We start from the raw sequence: 15,193 nt of genomic DNA, 5'->3' as shown, positions 1-15,193 counted from the left end.
GTGGAATACAGTAACTATCAGAACATTTAAGAGTAATCAGAACCTCAATACGTTCTGTTTTGTAATGAGTTATTGAGAACTACTGATGTTTGATGTTCCAGAAATGACTTCTTAAGGCCTTACATTAAAGTGGAAAATAGCTAGGTTTTGGTAGGTAACACCATCGTCACAATGCATTCTTATCGGATGAATTAAATTTTGTGGCTTTGTGTTTTTCGGAATGATTTATAGGCTAATATTAATAGACCAGCAATTAGTATGCTGGCCAGTTTATAGTGTTAAATTGTCAAATTAATTCCCTATTGACCGTCCGCAGGGTTTCAACAGCTTGGAAATGTAATCAGCGCATATTGAACTAAGCTCAAGTTATAAATCCAAAAGCAAAATATGGGCGGATGCTGGAATCGGAAAGATAAATAAAAAATGCTGCAAATCTCAGCAGGTCAGGCAGCCAAGTTATGTATAAGTGCATGAGTAAAAATAAACAAAATGCAAAGTGTTACGTAATCGGTTCAACTATGAGTCTCACCTGTCTTGTATTGTCGCCAATAGAACGGATGACAGGGGACAGGCGGTAAGAAAATGTTGTCTGTTTCTAACTTTCTAAATGAGAAACCAAGGTTAGAAAGTGCAAAAGAGAGGAGGATTAGGTAAATCAGGTAATAAATAAGTGTGCTCGAACGTGTTTTAAAGGAATGTAAATTGCAGAAAAACAGAGGCATGATTATGTTGCACATTTCTGAATCCTCGGTGAAATATGAGTTAGTAGAACTGCTTACTGCAACAGCTCCAGTGGCCTAATGGATAAGGCACTGGCCTCCTAAGTCAGGGATTGTGGGTTCGAATCCCATCTGGGGTGAGGTACGATTTTGCTATCAGCTGTGGCTCAGTGTGCAGCACTCTTACTTCAGGTTCAGAATGATGTGAGTCCCACTCCACATACTTTGCAGTCACAGAAATTTACAGCACAGAAGGAAGCCATTCAGCACATCGTGTACATGCCGGCCGATAAAGAGCTATCAGGCCTAATCCCACTTTCCAGCTCCTGGTCTGTAACCTTGTAAGTTACGGCATTTCAAGTGCATATCCAAGTACTTTTTAAATGTGATGAGCCTTTCTGCCTCTACCATCCTTTCAGGCAGTGAGTTCCAATCCCCCATCACCCATGCCCTCAAATCCCCAATAAAATCCTATCAGTTACTTTAAATCTATGTCCCCTGGCTGTTGAGCCCTCTGCTAAGAGAAATAGGTCCTTCCTGTCCACTCTATCTAGGCACCTCGTAAGTTTATACACCACATTCAGGTCTCCCGTCTTCCTCTTCTATTCCAGAGAAAAAGCCCCATCCTATCCAATCTTCCCTCGTAGCTAAAATTCTCCAGTCCAAGCAACATCCTCGTAAATCTCTTCTGTCTCCTCTCTAGTGTAATCACATCTTTCCTGTAATTGGTGACCTTAACTGCAAGCAATACTCCAGCTGTGGTCTCCCTGTTCTTATAATCTACACCTCAGCTAATGATCATCATCATAGGCAGTCCGTCGGAATCGAGGAAGACTTGCTTCCACTCTTAGAATGAGTTCTTAGGTGGCTGAACAGTCCAATACGAGAGCCACAGTCCCTGTCACAGGTGGGACAGACAGTCATTGAGGCTAAGGGAGGGAGGGATAGCTTTGCCGCGTGTTCCTTCTGCTGCCTGTGCTTATTTTCTGTATGCACTCGGCGATAAGACGCAAGGCGCCCAGCACCCTCCTAGATGCACTTCTTCCACTCAGGGCGATCTTTGGCCAGGGACTTCCAGGTGTTGGTCGGGATGCCGCCCTTTATCAGGGAGACTTTGAGTGTGTCCTTGTAATGTTTCCTCTGTCCACCCTTGACTCGTTTGCCATGAAGGAGTTCCGAGTCGAGAGCTTGCTTTGGGAGTCTCGTGTCTGGCATGTGGACAATGTGGCCTGCCCAGCGGAGCAGATCAAGTGTGGTCAGTGCTTCAATGTTGGGGGTGTTAGCCTGGTCGAGGACGCTAATGTTGGTGCATCTGTCCTCCCAGGGGATTTGTAGGATCTTGCGAAGGCATCATTGATGGTATTTCTCCAGCGACTTGAGATGTCTACTGTCCATGCCTCTGAGCCATACTGGAGGGCGAGTATTATTACAGCCCTGTAGACCATGAGCTTGATGGTAGATTTGAGCGCCTGGTCTTCGAACACTCTTCTCCTCAGGCAGCCGAAGGCTGCACTGGTGCACTGGAGGCAATGTTGAAACTCCTCATCAATGTCTGCTTTTGTTGATAAGAGGCTCATGATATATGGGAAATGGTCCAGGTTGTCCAGGGTCATCCCATGGATCTTGATGACTGGGGGGGGCAGTGCTGTGCGGCGAGGACAGGCTGGTGGAGGACCTTTGTCTTATGGATGTTTAGCATAAGGCCCATGCTTTCGTGTGCCTCAGTAAATACGTCGACTATATAATAAAGGCAAGTATCCAGTATGTATTCTTAACCAGCTTATCAACCTGTCCTGTTACCTTCAGGGATCTGTGGACATGCACTCTAAGGTCCCTCTGTTCATTTACACTTCTCAGTATCCTGCCGTTTATTGTGTATTCCCTTGCCCTGCTATCTCTCTCAAAATGCATAACCTCTCACATTGGATTGAATTACTTTTGCCACTGTTCTGCCCACCTAACTAGGTCACTGATATCTTCCTGCAATCTACATCTTTCTTCAACATTATCAACAACACGGCCAATTTTTGTATCATCTGCAACCTTCTTAATCATACCCTAAACATTCATGCCTAAGTCGTTGATTTCCACCTCAAACAGCAAGAGACATATTACCGAGCCCTGTGGAAATCCATTGGAAACAGCCTTTCCTTCACAAATAGAGCCATCGACCATTACCTTTTGCTACCTCCCTCTGAGCCAATTTCGGATCCAACTTGGCACTTTGCCTTGGATCCCATGGGCTTTTACTTTCGTGTTCAGGCTGCCATGTGGAACCTTATCAAAAGCCTTGCTAAAATCCAGAAACACTCCGTGCTACCTCCTCATAAAATTCTATGAATTTAGTCTGCCACGGGGTTCCCTTGACAAATCCACACTGACTGTCCTTGATTAATCTGTGTCTTTGTAATTGAAGATTTATACTGTTCTTCAAAATTTTTGCCAGTAATTTTCCAATCTCCGTGGTTAGGCTGACTGACTTGTAATGACTCAGTCTACCCCTTTCTCCTTTTGTAAACAATGGTAAAACTTTAGCAGTTCTCCAGTCCTCTGGCACCACAACTGTAGCCAGAGACAATTTGAAAACGTGAGCACGAATGATTCAGGCTGACACTCCAGTGCAGTGCTGAGGAAGTTCTGCCCTGTCGGATGTACTTTCATTCAGATGAGATGTTAAACCGACTGCTGTCTAAGATGGATGTATAAGATCCCTCGGCACTATGTCGAAGGAAAGCTGTGGAGTTCTCCCTGGTGTCCTGGCGAATATTTATCACTCATCCAACATCACTAAAAAAGAGATTATCTAGTCATCATCACATTTGTGAGAGCTTGCTGAGCGCAAATTGGCTGTTGCGTTTCTTGCATTGCAACAGTGATTACATTTTAAAAAGTACTTCATTGGCTGTAAAACGCTTTGGGATGCCCTGATGTCGTGAAAGGTGCTGCAAGTTTTTCTTCCTTTTTATTGCAACATAGTGAAGAAACTCTGAATCTACCGCCTAGATTTTAGTGCTCAGGTTTGTGGATTGGGACAACCTTCTGACCCAGAGTTGAGATTGCTATGCACTGAGCCACGGCTGACACTAAAATTCTACACCACCCGAGATGGAACTTGGAACCACAGGTCAGAAGGTTATGGGAACACTGGAAGGAGAGGAAGGCATTTGGCCCCTCGAGCCTGCTCCCCCATTCAATCTCTGATTTATGACCTAACTCCATACAGCATATCCCTTAATACCTTTGGGCCATATCCCTTAATACCTTTGGTTAACAGAAAGCTGTCAATCTCAGATTTAAAATGAACAGTTGTACTAGCATCAATTACCGTTTCTGGAAGAGAATTCCAAACTTCTACCACCCTTCCTTTGTAGAAGTAGTTCGTAATTTCATTCCAGTGACTTGACCACATAAATCTAGGCTGACACGCCCGGTGTAGTGCTGAGGGAGTGCTGCACCGTCGGAGATGCCGTCTTTCGGATGAGACGTGACGCCAAGAACCCTGTCTGGCCTTTCAGGTGCTCGTGAAAAATCCCAAGGTGCTGCTTTGAAGAAGAGCAGGCGAGTTTTACATTATCACACAAAATCAAGATGGCTTTCAAAGCCAGAGTCTACCCACTCATCTTATGTCAGGAAGTATTTCTTTAAAATAAAATATTAAATAGTAGGTTGAACTGTGAGTCTCACCCGTCCTGTATTGTAGCCAATCGAATGGAAGACAAGGGCCAGGTGGTAAGAGAATGTTGTTTGTTTCTAACTTTCTAAATCAGAATCCAAGGTTGAAAAGAGCAAGGGAGAGGGTGAGGTGAATCAAGTAATAATTAGATGAGCCCAAACTTGTTGGAAAGGCCCGTAAATTGCAGGGAAAAAGAGGGATGATTGTGTTCCACATTTTCGGAAATTTGGAGAAGAATAAGATAGTAGAGAGACTGCAGGTACCTGCCCCACTGGCCTGAAGGATAAGGCCTCCGAAGCCAGGGATTGTGGATTCGAGTCCCATTTGCGGTGAGTATAGTGTCAGGCGTAGCACAGTAGGTTTCGTTCTCACCTCAGATTCAGAATGTTGTGGGTCCCATTCCAGAGACTTGAGCATTAAAAATTCAGACTGACACTCCAGTGCAGTACTGAGGAAGTGCTGCACTGTCAGAGCTGCCATCATTCAGCTTGAGATGTTAAACTGAAACCAGTCTGCCATCTTAGGTGCACGTATAAAATCCCATGCCACTATTATGAAGAGCAGAGGAGTTACCTCTGGTGTCCTAGCCAATATTGATCCTTCATCCAACATCAAATAAACAAAACCGACTATCTGGTTATTATCAAATATGTGGGAGCTTGCTGTGCGCAAATTGGCTGCCGCCTTTCTTGCATTACAACAGTGACTACACTTCAAAAAGTACTTCATTGGCTGTTAAGCGCATTGGGACGTCTTGAGGTCGTGAGAGGCGATATATAAATGCAAGTTTTTCTTTCTTTCTAAAATCAACACAATGAAGAAACTCTGGATCGACAGAATTGTTGCGTTCAATTTTCTGGAGTGGGTCCAACAAACAGCTGAAGCAGAGGTGAGATTGCTACGCATTGAGCCATGGCTGATGGTAAAATACGAAAGCGCCCCAGATGGGACTTGAATCCACAATCCCTGACTGAAGTGGCCAGTGCTTTATTAATTAGGCCACTGAGGATACTACACGAAATAACACGTCTCCTCTACTACTTGACTTTCTGAATGACTTATAGCCTAATATCAATAAAAAAAAGCAGATTAATACGCTACCCAAGTTTATAGTGTTAAATTAGCCAAATCAATCCCTTACTGACCGTCAGCAGGGTTTCAAAAGGTACAACTGCATGGACATTTAAACCATGCGTATTTGTACCAAGTCCACTGTATATATAACTGTAGAAGTAAAAAGTAAAACATTGCAAAATGTTACGTAGTAGATTGAACTGTGAGCTGTCACCCGTCCTGTATGGTAGTCAATAGAATGGAAGAGATGGGACAGGCGGTAAGAGAATGTTATTTGTTTCTTACTATTAAAGGAGAAACTAAGGTTGAAAAGTGAAAGGGAGAGGATGTGCCAAATCAAGTAATAATGCGTTGAGCCCAATCTAGAAACATAGAAACATAGAAACATAGAAAATAGGTGCAGGAGTAGGCCATTCGGCCCTTCGAGCCTGCACCACCATTCGATAAGATCATAGCTGATCATTCCCTCAGTACCCCTTTCCTGCTTTCTCCCCACCCCTTGATCCCTTTAGCTGTAAGGGCCATATCTAACTCCCTCTTGAATATATCCAATGAACTGGCATCAACAACTCTCTACGGCAGGGAATTCCACAGGTTAACAACTCTCTGAGTGAAGAGGTTTCCCCTCATCTCAGTCCTAAATGGCCTACCCCTTATCCATAGACTGTGTCCCCTGGTGCTGGACTTCCCCAACATCGGGAACAATCTAACCGAATCTAACTTGTCCCGTCCCGTCAGAATCTTGCATGTTTCTATGAGATCCCCTCTCCAATCTTCTAAACTCCAATGCATAAAGGCCCAGTTGATCCAGTCTCTCCTCATATGTCAGTCCGGGAATCAGTCTGGTGAACCTTCGCTGTACTCCCTCAATAGCAAGAACGTCCTTCCTCAGATTTGGAGACCAAAATTGAACACAATATTCCAGGTGAGGCCTCACCAAGGCACTGTACAACTGCAGTAAGACCTCCCTGCTCCTATACTCAAATCTCCTAGCTATGAAGACCAACATACCATTTGCCTTTTTTACCACCTGCCGCACCTGGTATGCTAACTTTCAATGACTGATGAACCATGACACCCAGGTCTCGTTGCACCTCCCCTTTTCCTAATCTGCTACCATTGAGATAATATTCTGTCTTCGCGTTTTTGCCCTCAAAATCGATAACCTCACATTTATCCACATTTTATTGCATCTGCCATGCATTTGCCCACTAACCTAACCTATCTAAGTCACCCTGCAGCCTCTTAGCGTCACCCTCACAGCTCACACCGCCACCCAGTTTAGTGTCATCTGCAAACTTGGACATATTACACTCAATTCCTTCATCCAAATCATTGATGTATATTGTAAAGAGATGGGGTCCCAGCACTGAGCCCTGTGGCCATTTAGTGTTCTAAAAGCTTCGTAGATTGCACGTGGGCGGGGAGGGAAATGATGTGCTGCATTCTTTAAAACTTGGAGTAGAGTTAGTTCGTAGAGGTGTGCCTATAGCACGGCCAGTGCTAATAGCAGACCTAGTGGCCCAATGGATAAAACAGTGGCCTCCTACGCAAGGGATTGTGGGTTTGAATCCCATCTGGGGTGGTGCAACGTTTTAATGGTAGCCCTGTCTCGGAAGGTAGCACTCTCACCTCTGGGTCAGAAGGCCAGGCTCCAGAAATTTGAACAGAGAATATCTACGTTGACACTCCAGTGCAGTGCTGAGGAAGTGATGCACTGTCGGAGATTCCGTCTTTCAGATGAAACGTTAAACCGAGGCGCCGTGTGCCGTCGCAGGTGGATAAAAGATCCATGGCACCATTTTGAAGAAGAGCTGCGAAGTTTTCGCTGATTTGCTAGTCAATATATATCACTCAACGAAAATTATTGAAAGAAACAAATTATCTAGTCATTAGCACATTGCTGTGTGTGGCAGCTTGCTGTGCGCAAATCGGCTGCTGTGTTTCCTGCATTACAGCAGTGACTACAATAGACGAGTTAGCGTAACATCTGTCATTGGAAAATGCTGGAGTCCATCATTAAGGAAGTAATAGCAGGACATTTAGAAAATCATAATGTAATCAAGCAGAGTCAGCATGGTTTTATGAAAGGGAAATCATGTTTGGCAAATTTGTTGGAGTTCTTTGAGGATGTGTGCAGGGTGGATAAAGCAGAACCATTATATGTCGTGTATTTGGATTTCCAGAAAGCATTCGATAAGGTGACGCATAAAAGGTTACTGCACAAGATAAGAGTTCACGGGATTGGGATAATATGTTAGCTTCGATAGACGATTGGCTAACTAACAGAAAACAGGGTGTTGGGATAAATGAGTCATGTTCAGGTTGGCAAACTGTAACTAGTGGGGTGCCACAGCGATCAGTGCTGGGGCCTCAACGATTTACAATGTATCTTAATGACTTGGATGAAGGGACCGAGTGTAATGTAGCCAAATTTAACAACATAAGAACATAAGAAATAGGAGCAGGAGTAGGCTATTTTGGCACCTCGAGCCTGCTCCGCCATTTAATAAGATCATGGACTCAGCTCTACTTCCCTGTCTGGCCCCCATAACCCTTTACTCCCTTATCGCTTAAAATCATGGTTACTTGCTGTACCTGCTTATTAACTGTTCGTGTTTCATGCACAAGGACCACCAGGTCCCTCTGTACTGCAAATTTTGCTATTTTTCTGCATTTAAGTTATAATTTGCTTTTTTATTCTTTCTGCCAAAGTGGATAACCTCACATTTTCTAACATTATACTCCATCTGCTAAATCTTTGCCCACTCACTTAGCCTGCCTATATCCATTTGCAGATTTTTTTGTGTCCGCCTCATAATTTGTTTTTCCACCCATCTTTGCACCATCAGCAAGCTTGGCTACATTATACTTGGTCCCTTCATCCAAGTCATTAATATAGAGTGTAAATAGTTGAGGATTCAGCACTAATCCCTGTGGCAGCAAGTTACTGTTTGCCAACCGGAAAATTGCCCATTCATTCCGACTCTCTGTTTTCTGTTAGTTAGCCATTCCTAACCATGTCCCCAACCCCGTGAGCTTTTATCTTGTGCAGTAAGCTTTCATGTGGCACCTTATCAAATGCCGTCTGGAAATCCAAATATACTACATCCACTGGTTCCCACTGATCCACCCTGCTAGTTACATCCTCAAAAACTGAAGCAAAATTGTCAAACATAATTTCCATTTCATAAAGCCATGCTGACTCTGTTTGATTGAATTATGCTTTTCCAAATTTTCAGCTACTGCTTCCTTAATAATGGACTCTAGCATTTTCCTAATGACAGATGTTAGGGTAACTGGTCTATATTTTCATAAGAACGTAAGAACATATGAAATAGGAACAGGAGTAGGCCATACGGCCCCTCGAGCCTGCTCCACCATTCAATAAGATCATGGCTGATCTGATCATGGACTCAGCTGCACTTCTCCGCCCGCTCCTTATAACCCCTTACGTTTAAGAAACTGCCCAGCGTCGGCGAGAAGTGCGTCGGAGAGGCAGTCGGGACTTCGTTGGAGAGGCCTATAAAAGGCACAGCAGGGAGTCCGAGGCCCAGCGTCGGCGAGAGGTGCATCGCAGAGGCAGTCGGGACTTCGTTGGAGAGGCCTATAATAGGCACAGCAGGGAATCCGGGGCCCAGCATCGGCGAGAGGAGCGTCAAAGAGGCAGTCGTGACTTCGTTGGAGAGATGAGCTTGTGCAGCTACAGGGAGAAGGCAAAAAAGAAGTAGAAAGAAACAGAAAGGTGATGTCACAGCCAACGGGGTAAGTGATTGGCTGGATTGGTGAGTAGTTTTTCATTTTTCTCTTCTATAACAATGAGTAAACTTTAACATTGTTGTTGGAAATTTAAGTGTATCTAAGGGATAAGTCATGGCAGAAGAGCTCGGTCACGTGATATGCTCCTCCTGTACCATGTGGGAACTCAGGGACACTTCCGGTGTCCCTGATGACTACGTGTGCGGGAAGTGTATCTGCCTCCAGCTCCTGACCGTCCGCTTTGCGGAATTGGAGCTGAGGGTGGATTCACTCTGGAGCATCCACGATGCTGAGAATGATGTGAGTAGCACGTGCAGTGAGTTGGTCTTACCACAGGTGAAGGGTCCACAGCCAGCTAGGGAATGGAAGACCAGCAGGAAGAGCAGTGCAAGGAAGGTAGTACAGGGGTCCCCTGCGGTCATTCCCCTGCAAAACAGATACACCGCTTTGAGTACTGTTGAGGGGGATGACTCATCAGGGGAGGGCAGCAGCAGCCAAGTTCATGGCACCGTGGCTGGCTCTGCTGCACAGGAGGGCAGGAAAAAGAGTGTGAGAGCGATAGTGATAGGGGATTAGATTGTAAGGAGAATAGATAGGCGTTTCTGTGGCCGCAACCGAGACTCCAGGATGGTATGTTGCCTCCCTGGTGCAAGGGTCAAGGATGTCTCGGAGTGGGTGCAGGACATTCTGAAGAGGGAGGTTGAACAGCCAGTTGTCGTGGTGCACATTGGTACCAAAGATATAGGTTAAAAAAAAGGGATGATGTCCTACAAGACGAATTTAAGGAGCTATGAGCTAAATTAAAACGTAGGACCTCAAAAGTAGTAATCTCAGGATTGCTACCAGTGCCACGTGCTAGTCAGAGTAGGAATCGCAGGATAGCTCAGATGAATACGTGGCTTGAACAGTGGTGCAGCAGGGAGGAATTCAAATTCCTGGGGCATTGGAACCGGTTCTGGGGGAGGTGGGACCAGTACAAACTGGACGGTCTGCACCTGGGCAGGACCGGAATCAATGTCCTAGGGGGAGTGTTTGCTAGTGCTGTTGGGGAGGAGTTAAACTAATATGGCAGGGAGATGGGAACCAATGCAGGGAGACAGAGGGAAACAAAAAGGAGACAAATGCTAAAGACAGAAAGGAGATGAGTAAAAGTGGAGGGCAGAGAAACCCAAGGCAAAAAACAAAAAGGGCCACTGAATAAAAAGGGGCTGCAGGAGGGGTCAAAACTAAAAATCATGGTTTAAAAACTAGTATTAAAACACTCTACCTAAACGCACGGAGCATTCGAAATAAAGTAAATGAGTTGACGGCACAAATCATTACAACTGGGTAAAGATTTGTGCCGTCAACTCATTTACTTTATTTCGAATGCTCCGTGCGTTCAGGTAGAGTGTTTTAATACTAGTTTTTAAACCATGATTTTTAGTTTTGACGCCTCCTGCAGCCCCTTTATATTCAGTGGCCCTTTTTAGTGGCAATTACAGAAACGTGGTTGCAGAGTGGCCAAGACTGGGAATTAAACATTCAGGAGTATCTGACGATTTAGAAAGATAGACAAGAAGGGAAAGGAGGTGGGGTAGCTCTGTTAATAAAGGATGATATCAGGGCAGTTGTGAGAGACGATATTGGCTCTAATGAACAAAATGTTCAATCATTGTGGGCGGAGATTAGAGATAGTAAGGCAAAAAAGTAGTTTATAGGCCCCCAAATAATAACTTCACGGTGGGGAGGGCAATAATCAAGGGAATAATGGAGGCATGTGAAAAAGGAACGGCAGTAATCATGGGGGATTTTAACCTACATATCTCTTGGTCAAATCAAATCGCATGGGGTAGCCTGGAGGAGGGATTCATAGAATGCATACGGGATTGTTTCTTAGAACAGTATGTTACAGAACCTACAAGGGAGCAAGCTATCTTAGATCTGGTCCTGTGTAATGAGACAGGAATAATAAACGATGTCCTAGTAAAAGATCCTCTCGGAATGAGTCATCACAGTATGGTTGAATTTGTAATACAGATTGACGATGAGGAAGTAGTGTCTCGAACGAGCGTACCATGCTTAAACAAAGTGGACTCCGGTGGGATGAGGGCAGAGTTGGCTAAAGTAGACTGGAAACACAGACTAAACGGTGGCACAATTGAGGAACATTGGAGGACTTTTAAGGAGCTCTTTGATAGTGCTCAACACAAATATATTCCAGTGAAAAAGAAAGGCGGTAAGAGAAGGGATAACCAGCCGTGGATAATCAAGGAAATAAAGGAGAGTATCAAATTAAAAAACAATGCATATAAGGTGGCCAAGGTTAGTGGGAAAATAGAAGATTGGGAAAATTTTAAACGACAGCAAAGAATGACTAAGAAAGCAATAAAGAAAGGAAAGATAGATTACGAAGGTAAACTTGCGCAAAACATAAAAACGGATAGTAAAAGCTTCTACAGATATATAAAACGGAAAAGAGTGACTAAAGTAAATGTTGGTCCCTTAGAAGATGAGAAGGGGGATTTAATAATGGGAAATGTGGAAATGGCTGAGACCTTAAACAATTATTTTGCTTCGGTCTTCACAGTGGAAGACACAAAAACCATGCCATAAATTGCTGGTCACAGGAATGTGGGAAGGGAGGACCTTGAGCGAATCACTATCACTAGGGGGGTAATGCTGGACAGGCTAACGGGACTCAAGGTAGACAATCCCCTGGTCCTGATGAAATGCATCCCAGGGTATTAAAAGAGATGGCGGAAGTTATAGCAGATGCATTCGTTATAATCTACCAAAGGTCTCTGGACTCTGGGGAGGTACGAGGGGATTGGAAATAAGCTAATGTAACGCCTCTGTTTAAACAAGGGGGCAGAGAAAAGGCAGGGAACTATAGGCCAGTTAGTTTAACATCTGTAGTGGGGAAAATGCTTGAAACTATCATTAAGGAAGAAATAGCGGGACATCTAGATAGGAATAGTGTAATAAGCAGACGCAGCACGGATTCATGAAGGGGAAATCAGGTTTAACTAATTTACTGGAATTTTTTGAGGATATAAAGAGCATGTTGGATAGAGGTGTACCGATGGATGTGGTGTATTTACATTTCCAAAAGACATTCGATAACGTGGCACACAAAAGATTACTGCAGAAGATAAAGGTACGCGAAGTCAGAGGAAATGTATTAGCATGGATAGAGAATTGGCTGGCGAACAGAAAGCAGAGAGTCGGGATAAATGGGTCCTTTTAGGGTTGGAAATCGGTGGTTATTGGTGTGCCACCGGGATCGGTGCTGGGACCACAACTGTTTACAATATACATAGATGACCTGAAATAGGGAACAGAGTGTAGTGTAACAAAATTTGCAGATGACACAAAGATTAGTGGGAAAGCGGGTCGTGTAGCGGACACAGAAAGGCTGCAAAGAGATTTACATAGAAACATAGAAACGTAGAAAATAGGTGCAGGAGTAGGCCATTCGGCCCTTCTAGCCTGCACCGCCATTCAATGAGTTCATGGCTGAACATGCAACTTCAGTACCCCATTCCTGCTTTCTCACCATACCCCTTGATCCCCCTAGTAGTAAGGACTTCAGCAAACTCCTTTTTGAATATATTTAGTGAAGTGGCCTCAACAACTTTCTGTGGTAGAGAATTCCACAGGTTCACCACTCCCTGGGTGAAGACATTCCTCCTCATCTCGGTCCTAAATGGCTTACCCCTTATCCTTAGACTGTGTCCCCTGGTTCTGGGCTTCCCCAACATTGGGAACATTCTTCCTGCATCTAACCTGTCTAACCCCGTCAGAATTTTAAACGTTTCTATGAGGTCCCCTCTCATTCTTCTGAACTCCAGTGAATACAAGCTCAGTTGATCCAATCTTTCTTGATATGTCAGTCCCGCCATCCCGGGAATCAGTCTGGTGAACCTTCGCTGCACTCCCTCAATAGCAAGAATGTCCTTCCTCAGGTTAGGAGACCAAAACTGTACACAATACTCCAGGTGTGGCCTCACCAAGGCCCTGTACAACTGTAGCAACACCTCCCTGCCCCTGTACTCAAATCCCCTCGCTATGAAGGCCAACATGCCATTTGCTTTCTTAACCGCCTGCTGTACCTGCATGCCAACCTTCAATGACTGATGTACCATGACACCCAGGTCTCTTTGCACCTCCCCTTTTCCTAATCTGTCACCATTCAGATAATAGTCTGTCTCTCTGTTTTTACCACCTCACATTTATCCACATTATACTTCATCTGCCATGCATTTGCCCACTCTCCTAACCTATCCAAGTCGCTCTGCAGCCTCATAGCATCCTCCTCGCAGCTCACACTGCCACCCAACTTAGTGTCATCCGAAAATTTGGAGATACTACATTTAATCTCCTCGTCTAAATCATTAATGTACAGTGTAAACAGCTGGGGCCCCAGCACAGAACCTTGCGGTACCCCACTAGTCACTGCGTGCCAGTCTGAAAAGTCCACATTTACTTCTACTCTTTGCTTCCTGTCTGACAACCAGTTCTCAATCCATGTCAGCACACTACCCCCAATCCCAATCTGCTTTAACTTTGCACATTAATCTCTTGTGTGGTACCTTGTCGAAAGCCTTCTGAAAGTCCAAATATACCACATCAACTGGTTCTCCCTTGTCCACTCTACTGGAAACATCCTCAAAAAATTCCAGAAGATTTGTCAAGCATGAATTCCATTTCACAAATGCATGCTGACTTGGACCTATCATATCACCTCTTTCCAAATGCACTGCTATGACATCCTTAATAATTGATTCCTTCATTTTACCCACTACCGATGTCCGGCTGACTGGTCTATAATTCCCTGTTATCTCTCTCCCTTTTTTTTTAAAAAGTGGGGTTACATTGGCTACCCTCCACTCCATAGGAACTGATCCAGAGTCAATGGAATGTTGGAAAATGACTGTCAATGCATCCACTATTTCCAAGGGCACCTCCTTAAGTACTCTGGGATGCAGTCCATCAGGCCCTGGAGATTTATCGGCCTTCAATCCCATCAATTTCCCCAACACAATTTCCCGACTAATAAGGATTTTCCTCAGTTCCTCCTCCTTACTAGACCCTCCGACCCCTTTTATATCCGTCAGGTTGTTTGTGTCCTCCTTAGTGAATACCGAACCAAAGTACTTGTTCAATTGGTCCGCCATTTCTTTGTTCCCCGTTATGACTTCCCCTGATTCTGACTGCAGGGGACCTACGTTTGTCTTTACTAACCTTTTTCTCTTTACATATCTTTAGAAACTTTTGCAATCCGTCTTTATGTTCCCTGCAAGCTTCTTCTCGTACTCCATTTTCCCTGCCCTAATCAAACCCTTTGTCCTCCTCTGCTGAGTTCTAAATTTCTCCCAGTCCCCGGGTTCGCTGCTATTTCTGGCCAATTTTTATGCCACTTCCTTGGCTTTAATACTATCCCTGATTTCCCTTGATAACCATGGTTTTGCCACCTCCCCTTTTTTATTTTTACGCCAGACAGGGATGTACAATTGTTGTAGTTCATCCATGCGGTCTCTAAATGTCTGCCATTGCCCATCCACAGTCAACCCCTTCAGTATCATTCGCCAATCTATCCTAGCCAATTCACGCCTCATACCTTCAAAGTTACCCTTCTTTAAGCTCTGGACCATGGTCTCTGAATTAACTGTTTCATTCTCCATCCTAATGCAGAATTCCACCATATTATGGTCACTCTTCCCCAAGGGGCCTCGCACAACGAGATTGCTAATTAATCCTCTCTCATTACATAACACCCAGTTTAAGATGGCCTACCCTCTAGTTGGTTCCTCGACATATTGGTCTAAAATAACATCCCTTATGCACTCCAGGAAATCCTCCTCCACCGTATTGCTTCCAGTTTGGTTAGCCCAATCTATGTGCATATTAAAATCACTCATTATAACTGCTGCACCTTTATTGCACGCACCCCTAATTTCATGTTTGATGCCCTCCCCAACATCAC

The 15,193-nt window shown here is 44.4% G+C and overlaps 1 non-coding gene across 1 annotated transcript; it reads left to right on the top strand.

The window, feature by feature from the left end:
* Positions 1-786: 786 nt before the first annotated feature.
* On the top strand, positions 787-859 carry trnar-ccu (transfer RNA arginine (anticodon CCU)). The gene has a single exon. It is a non-coding gene; the product is annotated as a tRNA-Arg (tRNA).
* Positions 860-15,193: the final 14,334 nt, after the last annotated feature.

The sequence above is a fragment of the Pristiophorus japonicus genome, chromosome 19, assembly GCF_044704955.1.
Source record: "Pristiophorus japonicus isolate sPriJap1 chromosome 19, sPriJap1.hap1, whole genome shotgun sequence".
NCBI classification, from domain to species: Eukaryota; Metazoa; Chordata; class Chondrichthyes; family Pristiophoridae; genus Pristiophorus; species Pristiophorus japonicus.
This window is presented reverse-complemented; position numbering and strand designations above follow the sequence as displayed.